This window comes from Amblyomma mixtum, chromosome 7 (assembly GCF_055824585.1).
Source record: "Amblyomma mixtum isolate Tamu chromosome 7, ASM5582458v1, whole genome shotgun sequence".
NCBI classification, from domain to species: Eukaryota; Metazoa; Arthropoda; class Arachnida; order Ixodida; family Ixodidae; genus Amblyomma; species Amblyomma mixtum.
This window is the reverse complement of record NC_143018.1, coordinates 70,488,930-70,498,334: the sequence shown is the minus strand read 5'-3', so window position 1 is coordinate 70,498,334 and position 9,405 is coordinate 70,488,930. Positions and strand designations below refer to the sequence as shown.

The 9,405-nt window shown below is 45.8% G+C and overlaps 1 pseudogene across 1 annotated transcript; it reads left to right on the top strand.

Moving 5' to 3' along the window:
- The first annotated feature begins 4,935 nt into the window (after positions 1–4,935).
- On the top strand, positions 4,936–9,025 carry LOC149336407 (TNF receptor-associated factor 6-like; annotated as a pseudogene). The gene is made up of 3 exons (XR_016284512.1): positions 4,936–5,299; positions 7,081–7,556; positions 8,911–9,025. The product of XR_016284512.1 is annotated as a TNF receptor-associated factor 6-like (transcript).
- Positions 9,026–9,405: the final 380 nt, after the last annotated feature.

The window sequence follows — 9,405 nt, the reverse complement described above, 5'->3', positions numbered from 1 at the left end:
AATTAAGTGTGTACATGTGTTTCGTCTTGCTGCTTTTAAAAGTATAATTTTTTCAGTATATCTCAATTAGTCCCCATATTATACGAAAATAGCTGAAATCTAATTAGTTAAATTCTTACGGGTGGTTAAGACATATATTTCTAAATTTGTTGGTCAATTAAAATGGGAGTCGAATTTATGAATCTTTAGGTTCGTTACTTCAAGGAAGGTTCTCAAACCCTTCCTCTGGTGAATTCGGCGTGGAAGAAGGCCAGGAGGTGTGCTCCTGGATGATGATGATAGAAGAGCATATATTTACAGCATACATGTACAAAAGGACAAACTGGAAAACAGCAGAAATGAATTTACAAAAAGAACAAACTTTGCGCTGCCTTACTCATTGACCTAGCAGGTTAGAGCCTAAGTAGCACTGTATTACATGCTAAACACGGAGCCCCAGCTCAGGCTCGACTCCAACCGTTTAAGAAATAGGGGTGGTCATTTTCAGTGGCCCGCCCCAAGCAGCAACTCTCCAATCAAACATAGGCCTACCCCGTGGGTTGGGCTCAGCCTCAAACTTAGGGTCTCGCTTGTGGGGACGCACTCGTCCTCTGTGGTTCGCTTTCCCGCATTGCACCCCCTACTGTGGTTAGCTTCCCCGCAACGCACTCCCTTTAGTTTGGTTACTTTAAATAACAGGGGAGGGCGCTCGCGTCGCAGCGACACCAGCGCCACGGATGGCGTGTTTTGCCGCTCGCGCGCTGGGTAAGACGGGTTCTCTTCTGCCATCGATGACAGCATTTCTTCGATGAGATCAGTTCAGAACTAATCATTTCATACAATATTCCACGGCGCATGTTTGAACCAAGTTTTCCTACTCATTACATTGCTTCCTCTGTGACTTTGGCATAACTTTGAAAATTTGTCCACTGCAGCTAATGTTACTCAGACGCCCTCATGAGAGACAACTGATTTCCTATGAGAAAGTCCAAAAGATAATGTTTGTTTTGCAAATAAAAGAACCTAATCTCTGAGAATGCATTTCAAGAGGATTACATTTAAAAGCGCGAAGCATATCTTATTTGTAGATAGATGGAGATCTCACGGCCCTTTCGAAATGGATGTATTCACAGGTCTGTGTTCAGAAAAGAAAAAACAGCGCTAAATCAGACCGGACGCTGCGTCAACGAGCGTGCCGGGGAACACAGAAGGTCCTTAGGGAACGCATCGGATTCGTTCGAAAACCTTCCCGCCCATTGCCGCTCTTGCATTGATGAAAATAAAAAGCACTGTGCACCACGACTTGAAGAGATTAAAATTCTAACCAGAAGTAAAGATAGATTAGCTCGCGAACTGGCAGAAGCCTTTTTTATCAAAGAGAGGGGTGGCATGTGCTTCAGCACCACTTCTATTTCCCTACGAGGAAGTGAGCACAGATTGTTAAAAAATACGCGATTATGAGAAGTTATCGTCCTTGTGTGTGTGGCTGTTATTGCCATGTGGGAAATGCGCATGCGTTCACCTTCTTCGGGCTATACAGGGTGTTTCACCTAAGACTTTCTGCAATTTTTAAAAATAAGCTCTTTGAATTAGATGCCCGCTTTTTCTCGCATAGCATTGTCAGTGGTGTAGTACATCATAATGCAGCTAAGACGTGCTAACTAGCAGGCTTGTTAACCAATATTAATAGTTAACTTTTAAACTATTATCGTTGGGCTCCTTAATTATTGAGAGGCATGTAGCCCACTGTATGTAATACCCATATCAGTTTTTAGAATTTCGAAAACGCGGTTATCCTCGGCGCTGTGGCCCAACAAATTTCGCCTACATCGCGCCAAAATACATGCGGTTTGAGAAGCTTGCAGGCAAAGCAACCTCTCCAGTGAACCTAACTCGTCGAAATAGCCAAAATTTGTTGGGCCACAGCGCCGAGGATAATCGTGCTCTCGAAATTCTAAAAACGGATATGGACATTACTTACGGTGGGCTACATGCCTCTCAGTAATTAAGGAGCCCAACGGTAATAGTTTAAAAGTTAACTATTAAATATTGGTTAACAAGCCTGCTAGTTAGCACGCCTTAGTTGAATTATGATGTACTACACCACTGACAATGCTATGCCAGAAAAAGCGCGCATCTAATTCAAATAGCTTATTTTTAAAAATTGCAGAAAGTCTTAGGTGAAACACCCTGTATATATGCTACATGTGGCTTTCAATAAACTTAGTTGGAGTCAGCGCCCGTCCTGTCCGTCTTTCTGTGTGGTTTTTGTAGAATTTAGCGCTGTTTTTTCTTTTCTGAACACAATGTCACACCAACTAGCCCAGCAAAAGGTACTGTTAAACGAACTCACAGGTCTGATATCAGTTTCTAGGCTTTGCAAGAGTTAAAAAGCAAAGCTGGAGTGGAGACATCTAATCGCTATATCTTGTGTGAATATTTCATTGCTCGCATCCTTTCCGGCAACCACTTCCGTCCGCAACCGTAAATGATAGACCCATACTGAAAGGAGAGGTGAGCACTATATTGGGACACGGGTTTCTTCAATTAATCAAAGTTGTAATTCATTCACCATGGGGTTGCGTTTCGATGAACGTAAGCAACTTATGCGTCTGCAGAGGAATCCGTGCATTTATCGCATCCGCAAGCATAGTCGCCACTGATTCATCCCGAGCACAACCTCCCTACAGGGTGTCAGTGCAGCTCGAGGTGACGTTGCAGCAGATATCAGCATTGCAAGCTTGCTATATATGGACCGGGAAACGCCGTAAGACTCGCAACCGTACGCACTCACGCCAGCAGCGCAAGAAATCTTCGCCGTCATTCGACATCCTTCGATTTCCTGTACCCAATATAGATACTATAGCTTGTCGAGATAATCACAACGGAGAAGAGGGCGGAAAAGATAGAATGCCGACGAAGCTGCGAAAGATAAGGGTCACTGATGCAGCGTTTATCTTAGCGTTATGGACATTTGTTCTCTTCCAAACGTGAATGATAGCGGGTAAAGTGTCAGACTGTGTTTATTTTTTTATTTTTTTATTCGAGCTGTTTGCCATTAGGCATAATGAAAAAGGGAAAGAAAGTTATAAAAAGGAGTGCAAACAAGCCTCGCTTAAAAAGCGGCAAAAGTTGGCGATAAAGCGATTATCTTGAGTCCACTTGCGATAGTCGTCTGCAAACTGTGTTTATCCTGTTCTGAGTCACTCTTGTTCTTTTCGTACCGGCTCTAACTGCGAGGCACATCCACGCGAGATGTCTCCATTTACGACAGACTGCAGACCTTTCCAGGCGTGAGGGTAAGCACGAATTTTTCTTGCTCGGTGGATTCGGTGAGAGATGTTCGCGGGAAGCCGGCAGTTAACGCTGGTGGTGTCCACGACGGAAACTGAAACTTTCAGAACTCCCAGTCTTGAAGCCTAAAATGAGATCACTGCCGCGACCCGCATTGCAGCAATGCGAAAGCAAAACGTCCACATACTATGTCGACGTCCGTGGCTGTTCTGACGTCCATGCACTATATCGACGCCCATGGCTATTTTGACGTCTAAATGTACGTGTTTTCTTCGCGTTTAATTAATTAACTAATTACGCCTCATCAACCGCAATTTTTCCCACGGCAGCATTTTATCACACGCTATCTGTCACAATCACACTTTCACACATTCATATTCAGAGAACGACGTAATCGTGCGGACACTTTTTGCTGATGCGACAGGGCCATATAATGCCTCACATTAAATTTTTTTTTATTTTTTCACGCTGGATACTTCGGCTATAATAGCGGGGTGCATGACTTCGGAAAAGTTCTGAGGCTAGAATTGCATTGTCATTGTATACCACATTTGAGGAGCGGCAAATCTAAGATGGACAAGTTAATGGTCTACAGTTAAATTAAGCTATTATTCGTTTTAAGCATACATAAAAAAAGTAGAAGCCATGTGTGCAAGACAAAAACGTTATAAAGAAATACACGGCGTAATAGAAGGGAATTTTCACCATGGTAGGCACATAGCTGCTGTCTGGTAGTCATTATTATTATGCTCTTCAGTTCAAGTATTATGACGGGACCAGTTTTGTTTTACCTCGCACAGTACCGGCAGCCGAGATCCGAAGGCAAGTAGGAACAAATTTCAAATGGGTAATTGATTGGCCAGTGGGAATGAATGCGTAATTGAGTAGGAGGCTCAAAGCGCCGTGAAAGTGCTTCGTTTCGATTGGGTTTTGAAACTCTTCTGGCAAGTCAACGGTGACTTGATAATGCGCGTAACGTGGTCTGCGCGTAAACGGTCTTGCGTGTATAAAAAAAACAGGCTGTGGTTTAGCTCTGGTTAAACCTGGAGCGACTCCAGAGCTTCGCCGAGCTCTCCACCTCTACACTCCCCCCTCCCCCCTTCAACACGGTGCATGCGCACAGCTGTTGCAGCTCGGCTTCGCCGACGCGCCGCGCCGCCGTTTAGCAGCAGCTGCTCCGCACCACGTGACCAACCGGCTCAAGGCCACGGCGCCGCCACGGAGCTCAAGGGGTGCCACGCTGAAGGCTCGAAGAGCTGGCGTAGTGTAGCTCTCGCTACAAAAAATCCTTGGTTCAAAAGAAAACGTTGCCCCCCCTCCCCCGTCCCTAGCCATATCTTTCTTTATGCACACGACAGGCTGTCATAAGCTGCCTCACACATCGCAAAAGTCACGGGAGGGTCCCCGTTTCTCCGAACGTGTTCCAAGTTCCAACACGATTCTCCGGGGCAATGACCGGCCGGCCCGCGTCCTTGAAGGGCGCGCGGCGAAACCCAGCTGAAGGGATAAAAAGGCGGGCCAGTACGCTCTGTGAGAGAACTTTTTTTCGCCGCTCTTCCCTGAAGAACATTTCACAGCCACGGCCAGCTGTAAGGCCTGAGGCGGCAGCATGTGCCACTTGTCACGGACAATGGGGCGGCGCGCTCTCTCTCTTTCCCTACTTCTTTTTCACCTCCCTTAACCCCTTTCTATGACACGCAGGCAGTGGGCATGGTGCCAACACACCAGTAAACAGGCCCGTGTCACTCCCCCTTTTGTTGTTGTTCACCTCATAGGGTGGCGCATACCCACAGAGGGGGATCAGCCAAGAAGAGGGGTGCATAGAGAGTTTTTGGGATTTTTTTTTCATCCTTCCCCTCATTCGCAGAAGAAGAAGCAGCAGCTCTGGGGAGATCCGGTTTCTCGCGTGTCACTCTCGCGGCAGCACGCCAAGTGAAAGGCAAGCTTTTCCAGTCCTCGTCATCTCGAACGCCCGCCGCTGCCGACCGACTCACCGACTGCGGACCGACCACAGGACTAAAACACTGTGAGAGAACTTTTTCGCCACTCTTCCCTGGAGAACATTTTAGCACTTGTTTAAACATTGATCGCCTGAAGTATTTTTTTTTCCATTGAGTTTTTAGTGTAACTCATTGCTCGTACTTACTGATTGGACCATCGCTTAATCACTGTATATGCCAACAGTCGGGATCATTTTTTTTTTTCAGTTGTCTTCTGTCGTGAACTTGTTACTATAGTATTTGGAGATCTGGTTGTTATTAGTGTCGTTACAAATACTCGCTATAAATATCCAGTTGTCTGTTACAGAAGTGACTGTCGTGAACTTATTCCTCAATACTGCATCGACACACGTGTTTAGCAGGTTGACAGGCCCAACTTTTAACTCTGTCCCCAAACCTCGTTAGAAGGACGGCGGGTAACAGTAAAGGGGGTCCTGCGCCCCTGTTCACCGTAAAGGCGGAGGTTTGTGATACAGGCCAAGCTTAATTACTTCTCTGTAGCTTTCCTGTGTCGTGAGCGTAGCGCATTCGTGAGCGTAGCGCAGAAGTAGTTTGCGTAATGCTGTCGAGGTTACTTTAGCAATGTGCGCGTTCCCTCTGAGGTCAAAATTTATTTGACAGTATTACACCAGTAATAAAGTATGGAAAATCATCAGGTCGGTAATGCTTCTTAAAGTTATACTGATTTAGTCGTGTTTGTCTTTATTTGCCATTTTTTGCACCAGTCGGTTTAGCTTGTCCAGTGAATTAAGAGAAATACGATCTTCTTTGCTGTTAATTCTCTTGCAAATTATGCGGTCAGTGGCGAAAGTTTAATGTTGGAATGAGTATTGTTGAGATTATCATTATTGGAAATTACAAAAACAGCCGCCCCAGAATGGGAAAACCTGGAAAAACCTGATTTGACAGGCACAGGCAAAGATATTCTTCGGATATTATAAAGGGTAATGCGATATCTCCTTTTTTGTGTTTAGCATAGTTTTGTCTTCTTCCAGTCGTCGGGTATTTTTGTTAAAGGTGATGACAAGAGGGTTTACAAAATATCAAACCTAATTATTTGAATCAATAAACTCTGGCTTTGCTATCTACATCCACTGATTTTGCGTCAGGTATGGGTAACAACCGAGCGATGAGATGCTGAGGCTATCGTGCGTAAATATTGCACTTTTTCTGACCTAATAAATAAATTCCTTCCCCTCGATGCAATAAACGCGATCGAGCTTATACGCACTTTGCCCTTGGCGCTACTGTTACCGCGCCTGTCATTATCCATAACCCTTCCCTTGTTAGACCACAATGCGAAACCCACAGTGTTCTCACAGCAGTTATCAAAGTCGTCTCCAAAGGAGCTCAGACGGTATTGCCACAGTGTCTGCCACAGTATTGGTATCACCACGGTGCCACAAAAGATATGGCACAGCGGCTAGCAAGGTGCACACAGTATAGGATTTCCATAGAAATATGAAAGTTCTTTCGAGGGACGTTTCGTATTCATTATTTCACACATATGTTACCAAAGTTGGCCAGAAGCAGTTCGCATTGGTATCATTGCAAAACATGCTATATATCCCATTGTATTTCCGCAATATGAAATAATTTTTTTGTTTGTGCTGACATATCTATTGGCTTTTACACGACCAATAAGCATGTGAGTGAGAAATATTTGCTGGCCTGCTTGAGAAAAGTTTCGTGAAATACTCTTGCGCACTGCGCGCCGGTATACCGGACTGTAATTTCCGCATCGCCCAGTAATGCAGGTACCTCGCACGCAATGCCTTGTAATCTACCATTTTTTCCTGCTTTTCAGATGAATTCGCCGCCTAGAGGCAGAAGGTACAGGTTGTCGGGTTTCAACTACATTTTGCCATCGTGTGCCATCACCTTCAAGGAGAGTCTGCCTGAGACTATAGTGTGCAAGCTCTGTGGCGTCGTGCCATCACGGCTGCTCTTCCTGCCATGCAGCCACAGAGTGTGCGAATTTTGCAAGACACTGCTATTGAGAAGTGGCCAAGAATGCCCTCTAGATGGAGTGAGATTCAGGGAATGCGATGTCGTAAAAACTGAATGCTCGCTAAGAGAACTGGCTGAACGAGAAGTGTACTGCCCGAACGACACCGGGAGCCGTGCTGGATGCGCTTTCGGCGGAAAACTCTTCCACCTCGCGAGGCACCTTTGGCGGGACTGTATGCTCGCCCCAGCGCAGTGTCTTCGGTGCGGAGAAGGCTTCCAGCGAAGGAGTATAATTGACCACCACTCGAGATGCGAAGCCAACAATTAGACAAGGTAAGACACCACCATGTTTAACGATAGAGAGAATTCCCTTATAGTTATAGAATCAGTGGCACTAGCATTCGAACAATAGTTCTTCTCGAGAGCTCAGAGAAAAGAAGAGAAAAGCATTGCAAGAGAGAGCGAAAACTTTCATTCAGAAGATTAATTCGCAGGAGCCCGGTGGTCGGGGCCTCCAGTCCAGGATTGGGCGAGTTCATTATTGAAAGCCATGCAAAGAACTAAGAGAGAGGGGTTATGCCGGGTTCATTTTCTAGAAGTTTAAACGAGGGATTATGGGTGCACATTGTTATTGGCTCAATTTTATCTCGTAACTATCTGGTGAATAGCCCAAGCTGATCTGTGATTCGATATTTCCAGGGAAGAAAATCCCGAATTAAAAAGTAACCATACTGCATGACGACGAGGACTGGCTCACTAACGCTCATTAGTGTTTTGACCAACTTGTTCATAAATTAATAAAGTCTACTATTAGCAGATGCCTTGGAAATATGATCTAATAGTAAAGTCACGTCGGGAAAACACATGTGTGCTCGGTCATAAAATTCGGTCATCGTCTGCAGCGAAGTGACGTCACCAGACCGGATTATTCCCATTGGCTGGAAGGAGCTGACGTCACTAGAGCGGAAGGGATGTCATTTTCTTTAAATCAATAATGGTCTTAAAATGCTATCGCAATGCCACCATACACACCAGAGTTATAGGTGTGCCTGTGAATTTTTTTAACTTTTTTTCATTAATGCATATAATGGACAACTTGCAAAATTGCGGGAAAGCTGACTTACAGGAAGATGTCCAACCAAAAACCCTCGTTCACAGACACGTTTTCGCTTCCTGCAATGCTGCTTGAAGGGTTTAGCGCGAGGGGAGATGAGTCAGCAGCCCTGCACTGTGTCCTTCTTCGAAAAGGTGTGCGGGGATGCCCCCAAACCTGCGTGACCCTGAAGCCCCGCCGGTCATTGCCAGCTTTCGAGGTAGAGTGTAAAGGAAAGTTGTCCAAAGGTTACAATGATGCATTCCCTTGACGAGTACCTGTCTCGACCCGCTCCTCTCGTTCGCGCCTCGGCTCTATTGTGTCCTTTCAACAATTTCCCTCCCATATAGATAAAGGGACGTCTCTCCTCTCCGTTTTCGAAGAATGCGAGATTGCCGTCTGCGTACGAGGGTTTTTGGTTGGAAAATTGTAGAGGGCGCTCGTTATTCTGTAAGTTGTCCATTTAGCAGGGGCTGCTCAGGTGCTTTTGGACCCGTAACTGCAGCTGATAGCAAAAGTGAAACTATTTCTATAGAATGTAGCGTTGGCAAGAGTATCTAACATACAACTTGTTTTTTTCTCCATTAAACGCAGTGCAAGTACATCGATGCGTGGTGGAGCCAGCCAGGGGCAAAGTGGCGAGCGCCGTGGAAGGCCCACACCATATAAACGTCCTTCCGACTCTCATTCGAGCACATGTAAAAAGTGAAGGCGGGCTAGTTGGTGGTTGACAATGGAGTGCATATTGCAACCGCGCAAAACGACGCAAGACGAAGAGAGGAAAGCACAGGACAAGACGCGGATTGTCCTGTGCTTTCCTCTATGCGTCCTGCGTCGTTTTGCGCGGTTGCAATATGCACTCCATTCTCATTCGAGCGGGGCTGAAGGACGCCGTCCGCTGGGTTCGGAAAGAGTGGAGCAAAGTGACGTCACTGAACGTGAAGCCGAGGAGCATTTCTCGTTCCCAGAATTTGCGGAACCCTCTGAAAAGCGGAGGTTTTGTTGACAGCATGGAAAAGGGGCTAAATGAGAGGAACTAAGTGAGGGGGAACGGCAGTAACTATAGGGCAGAAAATTACCTCACGGGGG